Source organism: Anomaloglossus baeobatrachus, chromosome 8 (assembly GCF_048569485.1).
Source record: "Anomaloglossus baeobatrachus isolate aAnoBae1 chromosome 8, aAnoBae1.hap1, whole genome shotgun sequence".
Taxonomy (NCBI): Eukaryota; Metazoa; Chordata; class Amphibia; order Anura; family Aromobatidae; genus Anomaloglossus; species Anomaloglossus baeobatrachus.
The window spans coordinates 56,289,893-56,302,294 of NC_134360.1; positions in this window are offsets into that span (position 1 = coordinate 56,289,893).

Consider the following 12,402-nt stretch of genomic DNA (forward strand, 5'->3'; position numbering starts at 1 on the left):
CTGATAGAAATTGTAGGAATTGTACACATTTCTTTACAAACACTCCACATTTTAGGAGGTCAAAAGTAATTGGACAAATAAACCAAACCCAAACAAAATATTTTTATTTTCAATATTTTGTTGCGAATCCTTTGGAGGCAATCACTGCCTTAAGTCTGGAACCCATGGACATCACCAAACGCTGGGTTTCCTCCTTCTTAATGCTTTGCCAGGCCTTTACAGCCGCAGCCTTCAGGTCTTGCTTGTTTGTGGGTCTTTCCGTCTTAAGTCTGGATTTGAGCAAGTGAAATGCATGCTCAATTGGGTTAAGATCTGGTGATTGACTTGGCCATTGCAGAATGTTCCACTTTTTTGCACTCATGAACTCCTGGGTAGCTTTGGCTGTATGCTTGGGGTCATTGTCCATCTGTACTATGAAGCGCCGTCCGATCAACTTTGCGGCATTTGGCTGAATCTGGGCTGAAAGTATATCCCGGTACACTTCAGAATTCATCCGGCTACTCTTGTCTGCTGTTATGTCATCAATAAACACAAGTGACCCAGTGCCATTGAAAGCCATGCATGCCCATGCCATCACGTTGCCTCCACCATGTTTTACACAGGATGTGGTGTGTCTTGGATCATGTGCCGTTCCCTTTCTTCTCCAAACTTTTTTCTTCCCATCATTCTGGTACAGGTTGATCTTTGTCTCATCTGTCCATAGAATACTTTTCCAGAACTGAGCTGGCTTCATGAGGTGTTTTTCAGAAAATTTAACTCTGGCCTGTCTATTTTTGCAATTGATGAATGGTTTGCATCTAGATGTGAACCCTTTGTATTTACTTTCATGGAGTCTTCTCTTTACTGTTGACTCAGAGACAGATACACCTACTTCACTGAGAGTGTTCTGGACTTCAGTTGATGTTGTGAACGGGTTCTTCTTCACCAAAGAAAGTATGCGGCGATCATCCACCACTGTTGTCATCCGTGGACGCCCAGGCCTTTTTGAGTTCCCAAGCTCACCAGTCAATTCCTTTTTTCTAAGAATGTACCCGACTGTTGATTTTGCTACTCCAAGCATGTCTGCTATCTCTCTGATGGATTTTTTTCTTTTTTTTCAGCCTCAGGATGTTCTGCTTCACCTCAATTGAGAGTTCCTTAGACCGCATGTTGTCTGGTCACAGCAACAGCTTCCAAATGCAAAACCACACACCTGTAATCAACCCCAGACCTTTTAACTACTTCATTGATTAGAGGTTAACGAGGGAGATGCCTTCAGAGTTAATTGCAGCCCTTAGAGTCCCTTGTCCAATTACTTTTGGTCCCTTGAAAAAGAGGAGGCTATGCATTATAGAGCTATGATTCCTAAACCCTTTCTCCGATTTGGATGTGAAAACTCTCATATTGCAGCTGGGAGTGTGCACTTTCAGCCCATATTATATATAGAATTGTATTTCTGAACATGTTTTTGTAAACAGCTAAAATAACAAAACTTGTGTCACTGTCCAAATATTTCTGGACCTAACTGTATTTAACACATTTCTGGCAGTGTTCACACCAGTGACTGAAATCTACTCCAGCCATCAGCTCATACAGACATCTGCTATATTGCCAGCTCCCAATTACTGGCTGATCGGCCACCAGTGATACACTTTAGATTAGGGCTACACAGCGGCATGTGCGGGCGACATCTAGATCATGCGTCTCATTGCTACATTAAAAGACAAATGTTTCCAAATGTGTTTGATTGTCTGTTTTTCTTTATTGCAGGAAAAGAAAGCATACAGAAAGTTATAATGATAATATTCTACCTTTTATTACTGCCATATTTACTATACTTATCTATACTTATAAATGTGACGTTCTTAGTACACATTTTAAATAAATTGTGCAAGCCCATCTGCCAACGACAAGGCAACCTCATCAGATGGGGCTTTACACTAACCTATTTATTGTATTTATAATATTCTTATTATCGTAGTAACCTATTTATTACTATTACAATATTATTATACTTATTATTACTATCATTACTCTAATACTATAAAAATCACTAGAATTAAAGCTGTTGATCCAGAAGAAGGCGAAAACCCCCGGACACATTCAGCCAATTTGTGTCTCAGGGGGAAAAATTCCTTCTCTACCCCGGGAAAAGGCGATCAGTCCGAAAACCCTGGATCCAACCTGTTAGTGTCTAATAATGTATTATATTTTTATATTATTCTTAATAATAATGTAATATTATAATTTATATGACTATTTTATTATTATTTTTTAAAATACTATTTCTATGCTTTCTAATTTATTCTTTCTAATATTATTTTTACTAATATTTTATTATTTTCTCTATTTAGTATTAACTAAATCCCTATTCCTAAAGCTGTTGATCCAGAAAAAGGCAAAAAAAAACCCTGACACATTCAGCCAATTTGTGTCAGAGGCAAAAATTCCTTCTCGTCCCTGGGAAAAGGTGATCAGTCCGAGGACCCTGGATCAAATCCCTTAATACCTATTAATTATATACTAATTATTCTAGTCATTACCATAAATACTGTAATATTATTATTACTATTATTTATGCTATTTTTGGTTTCTTGCTATTTTACTGATCCTATTACTATTCTATTTTTATTCTACTCTGTAATATTTTAATCTAGATTTCCTTGGATTATTGCTATTTGCCGAACTACAAGGCTCAGCATCCTTCAGTCAAGACTGTATGCAGGAGTTTTTTGCCCAAAAACGTAAAATGTAAAAAAAAAAAAAAATGACGTGGGCTTTGCCATATTTTTGTATGCTAGCCAGGTACAGCAGGCAGGTACGGGCTGCCCCCAACCCCCAGCTGCCTATTTGTACCCGGCTGAGAACCAAAAATATAGGGAAGTCCTTTTTTTAATTATTTCATGAATTTCATGAAATAATTAAAAAAAAAAAAATAAATGACGTGGGCTTCGCACAAATTTTGTGTCCAGCCAGGTACAACTAGGCAGCTGAAGATTGGAATCCGCAAAGCAGAGTGCCCAAGCTTTCTGGGCACCCCTGCGGCGAATTGCAGTCCGCAGCCTCCCCAGAAAATGGCGCTTTCATAGAAGCGCCATATTCTGGTGCTATATCCAACTCTTCAGCGGCCCTGGTGACGGGTGGCTCGCTGGGTAATAAGGGGTTAGGGCCAGCTGTATATTATCAACTGGCCCTAGGCCCGAAATTCATGGTGTCACGCCAATATTAGACATGGCCACCATAAATTTCTTGTAAAGATAAAAAAAACACAAGACAGAGAAAATATTTTTATTAGAAATAAAACACAACACAATTAGTGACTGCATCTTTATTGAAATAAAGAACCCCCCTCCGGAGTAATCCTGGGTCAAAGGTACCGCGCCGTCCAATCCGGATCCAATATCATCTGATCGGTTTGCTGGAAGGCAAAGCGATCAGATGATGTCAGGTTAAAGGACATGAATCACATGACACATCAGCTGATTGTATAAAAGCCGTTTATACAATCAGCTGATGCATCAGTGCAAAAAAAAAAACTACTCACCTCTCCGCAAAATCCAGGGACACGACTGATTGCTCCAGGAGCCGCCGGTAATCAGCTGCTGCAGTCACCTCAGAGCATCACCTGATCGCTTAAACCAGCTGGGCAGTAAAAATCCGGCCCCACAGATAGACTTAGACTGTCAGCTGATGCCGTAGCGTGACTGCATCAGCTGATTACCGGCAGGTCCTGAAGCCGATCAGACGTGTCCCGGGAGGCTGCAGACCGGTAAGTGTGAGATTTTTTTTTTTTTAGTGTTCCCGCTTAGCAGGTGGGAGCGGACATGGCGCCGGTGGTAGCAGGGGGGGGGGTGAGCACTGGGGGACAGGGGGGCAAGTACTGGGGGACCCGATCGCCGGCGGCAGGAGCAGCACAGTGATTACAGGGCAGGTGGGAGGGGGCAGAAGTCGTGGGGGGGGGTTGAATCGGACGACGGGGGGCAACGGAGGTCGGTGGGGGGGAGTGGAAGACAGCAGAGGGGAGCAAATACCTTACCGGATGGCAGCAGATCGGGGTGACCGGCCATGACATCGATCTTTAGCGTCCATTAACATCTTGAAGAGGGCGGGCACCGGCCTCTGATTGGAGGGATAGCGTCACATGGATGCTAGCTCCAATCAGTTCGGAGGGGGGGGGGAGACACAGAGGTCACCCTGCTCCAGCCAATGGCTGATGATATAGCAAATTTACAAATTAGCCATGTGGACAGAGCCAGAGGTGCTTATCCTCAGCGCTCTTCAGATTTTCCGGTATGCCGTACCAAAGCGTACCACCGCAAAAAAAGCACTGCGTGCTATAACTCTGCTTAATATATGAAGCTGGGGAGATAATCTGGGGGAGCAGCTTTATGTTTTCATACACAGCAATTAAAATGTCACTATCGATATCATCAGAACATTATGTTCTACATATTATTAGAGTATCGGTGCATGAAGGAGTTAATTATAAATTATATTATTTTGAATTACCTCTTCCTGAACAGGATATTTTACACAATTTCCTTTTTTCTCACACGGCTGATGGCTATTTCTACATTACTGACATGTAACTTAATGACCCTGACTGCGGCAGAGGTGTCAGCCTGACCCCAATATCATCACTGGGGTCCATTGGTTGCAATACGTTCTGAGCTGATGAGGCTGAGGGAGATTTTGTGATTCATGTTCTGTCTTTCATCTGCTGCTGTTTCCTTCTCTGCATGTTCAGCGCTTAACGTCGCCCATTTCTTGGTGCATCTTTACAATTACTTGAACGACAAATCTTGAAGCCCCGTCTGCTGTGAAATTGTTGCCACTTTTTGCTGTGCTCTGTCTTGGCATGAAATTGTCTTCATCAGCCTCACCTCTGCAGTTGAGTTTGACTTTTCCTCACCCAGTTTTTGTCTATTTACTCACACACCTGACTATAATCAGACCCTCTCTTCCCTTGGTGTCAGAGATCTTGCCCTCTCTTGGATCTCTTCATACCTCTCAAATCGCACTTTTAGTGTCTCCCACTCCCACACAACCTCTTCATCCCACCATCTCTCTGTTGGCGTCCCTCAAGGCTCTGTCCTAGGACCCCTACTTTTCTCTATCTACACATTTGGCCTGGGACAACTCATAAAGTCCCATGGCTTCCAATACCACCTATATGCCGACGACACCCAGATCTACCTCTCTGGCCCAGATGTCACATCTCTGCTGTCCAAAATCCCGAAATGTCTATCTGCTATATCCTCCTTCTTCTCCTCTCACTTCCTAAAGCTCAATGTGGCCAAAACTGAACTAATCATCTTTCCTCCGTCTCACCTACACTCTCCACCTGATCTATCTATTACAATAAATAACACCACGCTCTCGCCAGTACCCAAAGTTCGCTGCCTCGGAGTGACCTTTGACTCTGCCTTATCCTTCATACCACACATCCAGTCCCTCACCACCTCCTGCCGCCTTCAACTCAAAAATATTTCCAGAATCCGCCCTTTCCTCAATTTGCAATCAACTAAAATGCTAGTGCATGCCCTCATAATCTCCCGCCTCGACTACTGTAACATCCTCCTCTGTGGCCTCCCTGCCAACACGCTTGCCCCTCTCCAGTCCATCCTTAACTCTGCTGCCCGACTTATCCACCTCTCTCCTCAATACCACCCCGCTTCTCCTCTCTGCATGTCCCTCCACTGGCTTCCAATCTTCCACCGTATCCAATTCAAACTTCTAACACTGACCTACAAAGCTGTGCATAATCTTTCCCCTCCGTACATCTCCGAACTACTCTCCCACTACACTCCAACACGTCACCTCCGGTCCTCCCAAGATCTCCTCCTCTCCTCCTCTCTCATTCGCTCCTCACACAACCGACTCCAAGACTTCTCCCGAGCATCCCCAGTCTCCTGGAACTCGCTGCCTCAACACGTCAGACTATCCCCTACCCTTGCAAACTTCAAACGGAACCTGAAAACGCACCTGTTCCGAAATGCCTACAATCTACAATGAACTCGCTGCCGCCCGACCACCGTGCGGAGCTGCCGCCCGACCACCGTGCGGAGCTGCCGCCCGACCACCGTGCGGAGCTGCCGCCCGACCACCGTGCGGAGCTGCCGCCCGACCACCGTGCGGAGCTGCCGCCCGACCACCGTGCGGAGCTGCCGCCCGACCACCGTGCAGAGCTGCCGCCTGACCTACACCCCACCTATTGTCTCCTCTCCATAATCCTATAGAATGTAAGCCCGCAAGGGTAGGGCCCTCTTCCCTCTGTACTAGTCTGTCTACTGTAACTTGTATACGTATTTTGTATGTAACCCCCTTCTCATGTACAGCACCATGGAATTAATGGTGCTCTATAAATAAATAATAATAATAATAATAATAATAATAATCCCTCATAATCCCTGACTTTGTGTTATGGGCAGCACAGTGGCTCAGTGGTTAGCACGGCTGCTTTCCAGTCCTGGGTTCAAATCCCTCCAAAGACAACATCTGCAAGGAGTCTGTATGTTCTCCCATGTTTGCATGGGTTTCCTCCAGATTCTCCTTTTTCCTCCAACACTCTAAGACGTCTATGGATTATCACACCTTGTACACAGGTGATCAGAACCTGGGCAATCATTAATCATAAGTTCCCAGTGGAGAACAGTTTTTACAGCAGGGCAATTTTCTATATACACTGGGTAACTCTCCTTCTGTAGAGTGTAAGCTCTTATGGTAAGCAGGTCCTCTCTGTCTCTTTCTCCTGTAGAGTGTAGGCTCTTATGATCAGCGGAGTCCTCTCTCTCCCTTCTGTAGAGTGTAAGCTCTTATGTTCAGCGGGGTTCTCTCTCTCTCCTATAGAGTGTAGGCTCTTATGATCAGTAAGGTCCTTTCCTCTCTCTCCTATAGAGTGTAAACTCTTATGGTCAGCAGGGTCCTCTCTCTCTCCTGTAGAGTGTAGGCTCTTATGATCAGTAAGGTCCTTTCCTCTCTCTCCTATAGAGTGTAAGCTCTTATGTTCAGCGGGGTTCTCTCTCTCTCCTGTAGAGTGTAGGCTCTTATGATCAGTAAGGTCCTTTCCTCTCTCTCCTATAGAGTGTAAGCTCTTATGGTTAGTGGGGTCCTCTCTCTCCCTTCTGTAGAATGTAAGCTCGTATGTTCAGCGGGGTTCTCTCTCTCATGTAGAGTGTAGGCTCTTATGATCAGTTGGGTCCTTTCCTCTCTCTCCTATAGAGTGTATGCTCTTATGGTCAGCGGGATCCTCTCTCTCCCTTCTGTAGAGTGTAAGCTCTTATGTTCAGCGGGGTTCTCTCTCTCTCCTGTAGAGTGTAGGCTCTTATGATCAGTAAGGTCCTTTCCTCTCTCTCCTATAGAGTGTAAGCTCTTATGTTCAGCGGGGTTCTCTCTCTCTCCTGTAGAGTGTAGGCTCTTATGATCAGTAAGGTCCTTTCCTCTCTCTCCTATAGAGTGTAAGCTCTTATGGTCAGTGGAGTCCTCTCTCTCCCTTCTGTAGAATGTAAGCTCTTATGTTCAGCGGGGTTCTCTCTCTCCTGTAGAGTGTAGGCTCTTATGATCAGTTGGGTCCTTTCCTCTCTCTCCTATAGAGTGTATGCTCTTATGGTCAGCGGGATCCTCTCTCTCCCTTCTGTTTAGTGTAAGCTCTTATGGTCAGCGGGGTTTTCTCTCTCCTGTAGAGTGTAGCCTCTTATGATCAGTAGGGTCCTTTTCTCTCTCTCCTATAGAGTGTAAGCTCTTATGGTCAGCGGGATCCTCTCTCTCCCTTCTGTAGAGTGTAAGCTCTTATGGTCAGCGGGGTTCTCTCGCGCTCCTATAGAGTGTAAGCTCTTATGATCAGTTAGGTCCTTTCCTCGCTCTCCTATAGAGTGCAAGCTCTTATGGTCAGCAGGGTCCTCTCTCTCCCTTCTGTTGAGTGTAAACTCCATTATCCATTATCACCAGGACCACATGGAAAAAGAGGACGCGGAGGCACCGGGTAAGCGCTTCTGAGGACCCGAACATGACATGGAGAATCATTTTAGATGCAGTGTTGGGCAAAGCTGAAAATTAGACTCATCAGAGAAGATTACCTTACTCTAGAAATTGGGCAGACATAAGGCAGCGCTTCTGGTTTTCGGCATGTCATCGCATCTTTGTGCAAAGCGGGATGGCTACTCTTTTAATCTTTAAGCCAGACCCCTTTTTGGTCACAGGTGATGTGTAGAAGAGGGCTGGCTTAGCTAACGATAGTACAGGGATAGTATGGGTCAGTGGCATTTTTAGGGGCCCTTTAAGTTTTTTGACCCATGTGCATCACCATCTCCTTGTGCTGGGTTCACATGTATTGTAATCATCCGTTATAATGGATCCATTAGAGATCAATTTGCAAAAAAATTGTGCAGACAAAACTTTTTTGTCCGTTGTTAAATAACTGATGTCTGGACATGTGGAGTCTATGGACAGTGGATCCGTTAATGGATTGCTATTTATCGCCCATTTGTAACGGATCCGTTAAGAAAACAATGGATCCCATTACAAATGCAAGTACAACGGATGACTAAATAGCAATCCGTTAATGGATCCGTTGTCCATAGACTCCCATGTTAAATAAAACGGATCCGTCAGAAATCAGTTTCCCAACGGATCCTTTCTAACGGATGACTACAGGACATGTGAACTCAGCCTTATATGTACAGTCCAATCTTATGTTGCTGCTGTACTTAGAAGGGTGATTATTTCCTACCATGACACATTGTAACAAACCTTCACCTGTGTCAGTAGAGTAAGGTCTTCTCAGATTCTAGATGTAAAAGGTGAAGAATAAAATATGTGATTGTCATTATACAATGATGAGCTTACAGTAAACACGCAGAACTTTATTAACAGTTTAATATCCAAGATATAAATCTGGACAGCGCGTGTGTATCCCATTTACAGATCACCAGTGCGGCACATCCCCGCAGCCTCAGCCACATGGAGTCCCGTCCTTCTTGTTTAGATCCTGATGATTGACGGTCAGAACTGATTCCTCAGAGTTATCCTGGTGCAAATATTCACAGCGTCCATAGACCCTCATATCGTATATACAAATAGTGACTACACTGATCACTCCTCAGCCACCAACCAGAAACACAAGAAACGGTGCAAAATATCCAAGAGGTGAGTGGGGAGGTGACATTAGAGAAAGAAGTAGTCCTTACCTACAGCAACCAGACATGGACAACAATTAGATTGTAATTAAATAAGTAGAATATTCATGTAAAATAATTCTAGAATATAACTTAACAGGGGTCAAGAGCCCCATATCCCTTGTAGTTATATAAGATTCTGTCTGCAGTCACCACTAGGGGGAGCTCCCTGTATACAGCGATATATAATATTCTGCCTCCAGCCACCACTAGGGGGAGCTCCCTGTATACAGAGATATATAATATTCTGCCTCCAGCCACCATTAGGGGGCGCTCCTGTATACAGAGATCCATGATAAGATCCTGTCTGCAGCTACCACTAGGAAAGGGCTCCCTTTATACAAAGATACAGATGATTCTGTCTGCAGCCACCACCAGAGGGAGTTTCCCGTATGCAGATACATAATAAGATTCTGTCTGCAGCCACCACTAGGGGAGCTCTCTGTATACAGAGATACATGATAAGGTTGTGTCTGCAGCCACCACTAAGGGGAGCTCCCTGTGTACAGAGATATATGATTCTCTCTGCAGCCACCACTAGGGGGAGCTCCCTGTATACAGAGACACATGATAACATTCTGTGTACGGTAACCACTAGGGGGAGCTCCCTGTATACAGAGATACATGATAACTAGTGATGAGCGAGTACTAAAAAGCTCGGGTGCTCGAAGCTCGGGCCGAGCCTCCCAAGATACTCGTGTACTCGGCCCGAGCACCGAGCCCAATGTTATCCTATGGGAGACCCGAGTATTTTTGTGAAATGACCCCCCGGCAGCATGGAGAAACCCTAAAAATGTCACAAAAGTCTCAGAAGAGTGCTCAAATGACATGGCATCAGCATGGGGAAGACCCCTTGAAGCATTTATCACTCAAAAGTCACAGATGTGAACAATTTTGTCCGAGTTTTACGCCATTTTTACGGACTCACCAGAAAACCTTCCAAAATGACACCAAAATGAATTTTCATGGCGGAAATGTTAAGGGCACATACCCAATAGTGAGATAGAGCTGGTGTATGTTACTTTTTGAGATTAATACATGAAAGATTTTACATGAAAACCTTGTGTGGCACTCCGATGTCCAAAACGCACGTTTTGTGCTTTTTACTAGCGATGTCGGTCATTTTTTTTTTTTTATTCTATCTCCCTCAGTCCGTCGGTCTGTCTCTCTCTGTCTTGTCTGTCCCCCTCTCACAGTCTGTCGGTCAGTTCCCCCCCCTCTCTCTTACTTACCGTTCCCCGATCACTGCCGCGGCGCTGCACAGCTGTTCAAACTCCGGTGGCTTTTCCTCTTTTGAAAAAGCCGGCCGCTCATTAATCAATCTCCTATTCCCTGCTGTCCTGCTTTTCGGCGCCTATGATTGGTTGCAGTGAGACACGCTCCCACACTGAGTGACAGCTGTCTCACTGCAACCAATCACAGCAGCCGGTGTGTGTATACTGTGCAGTGAAATAAATAATTAAATAATTAAAAAAAACGGCATGCGGTCCCCCCAATTTTAATACCAGCCAGATAAAGCCATACGGCTGAAGGCTGGTATTCTCAGGATGGGGAGCTCCACGTTATGGGGAGCCCCCCACCCTAACAATATCAGTCAGCAGCCGCCCAGAATTGCCGCATACATTAGATGCGACAGTTCTGGGGCTGTACCCGGCTCTTCCCGATTTACCCTGGTGCGTTGGCAAATCGGGGTAATAAGGAGTTAATGGCAGCCCATAGCTGCCACTAAATCCTAGATTAATCATGTCAGGCGTCTCCCCGAGATTCCTTCCATGATTAATCTGTAAATTACAGTTAAAAAACACACACACCCGAAAAATCCTTTATTAGAAATAAAAAACACTAACAAAGTCCCTCATTACCAATTTATTAACCCCGACAAACCCTCCATGTCCGGCGTACTCCACAGTCCTCCAGCGTCGCGTCCAGCTCTGCTGCATGGAAGTGACAGGAGCTGCAGAAGACACCGCCGCTCCGGTCACCTCCACGCAGCTAATGAGATGAGTATAGCGATCAGCTGAGCTGTCACTGAGGTTACCTGGATCCAGCGGTGGATGCAGCGGTGGCCGCGGGTAACCTCAGTGACAGCTCAGCTGATCGCGCTACTCACCGCCGCTCCAGTCAGCTCCATGCACCAACTGAGGTGAGTAGAGCGATCAGCTGCTGTCACTGAGGTTAATCGCGGCACCGCTGGATCCAGCGGTGGCCGGGAGTTACCTGACTGACAGCAGCTGATCGCGCTATTCCCTTCATTAGCTGCGTGGAGGTGACCGGCGGCTTTTACTATTTTGAAAAAGCCGGCCGCTCATTAAACAATCTCCTATTCCCTGCTTTCCCCGCCCACCGGTGCCTATGATTGGTTGCAGTGAGACACGCCCCCACGCTGAGTGACAGGTGTCACACTGCACCCAATCACAGCAGCCGGTGGGCGTGTCTATACTGTGCAGTAAAATAAATTAATAAATAATTAAAAAAAAACGGCGTGCGGTCCCCCCCATTTTAATGCCAGCCAGATAAAGCCATACGGCTGAAGGCTGGTATTCTCAGGATGGGGAGCTCCACGTTATGGGGAGCCCCCCAGCCTAACAATATCAGTCAGCAGCCGCCCAGAATTGCCGCATACATTATATGCGACAGTTCTGGGGCTGTACCCGGCTCTTCCCGATTTGCCCTGGTGCTTTGGCAAATCGGGGTAATAAGGAGTTAATGGCAGCCCATAGCTGCCACTAAATCCTAGATTAATCATGTCAGGCGTCTATGAGACACCCTCCATGATTAATCTGTAAGTTACAGTAAATAAACACACACACCCGAAAAATCCTTTATTAGAAATAAAATACACACACACATTCCCTGGTTCACCACTTTAATCAGCCCCAAAAAGCCCTCCATGTCCGGCGTCATCCAGGATGTTCCAGCGTCGCTTCCAGCGCTGCTGCATGGAGGTGACCGGAGCTGCAGAAGACACCGCCGCTCCGGTCACTTCCACGCAGCAAATGAGGTGAGTAGCGCAATCAGCTGAGCTGTCACTGAGGTTACCCGCCGTCACTGGATCCAGTGACAGCGGGTAACCTCAGTGACAGCTCAGCTGATCGCACGGCTGTCTTCATTAGCTGCGTGGAGGTGACCGGAGCGGCGGTGTCTTCTGCAGCTCCTGTCACTTCCATGCAGCAGAGCTGGACGCGACGCCGGAGTCCGTGGAGTACGCCGGACATGGAGGGTTTGTCGGGGTTAATAAATTGGTAATGAG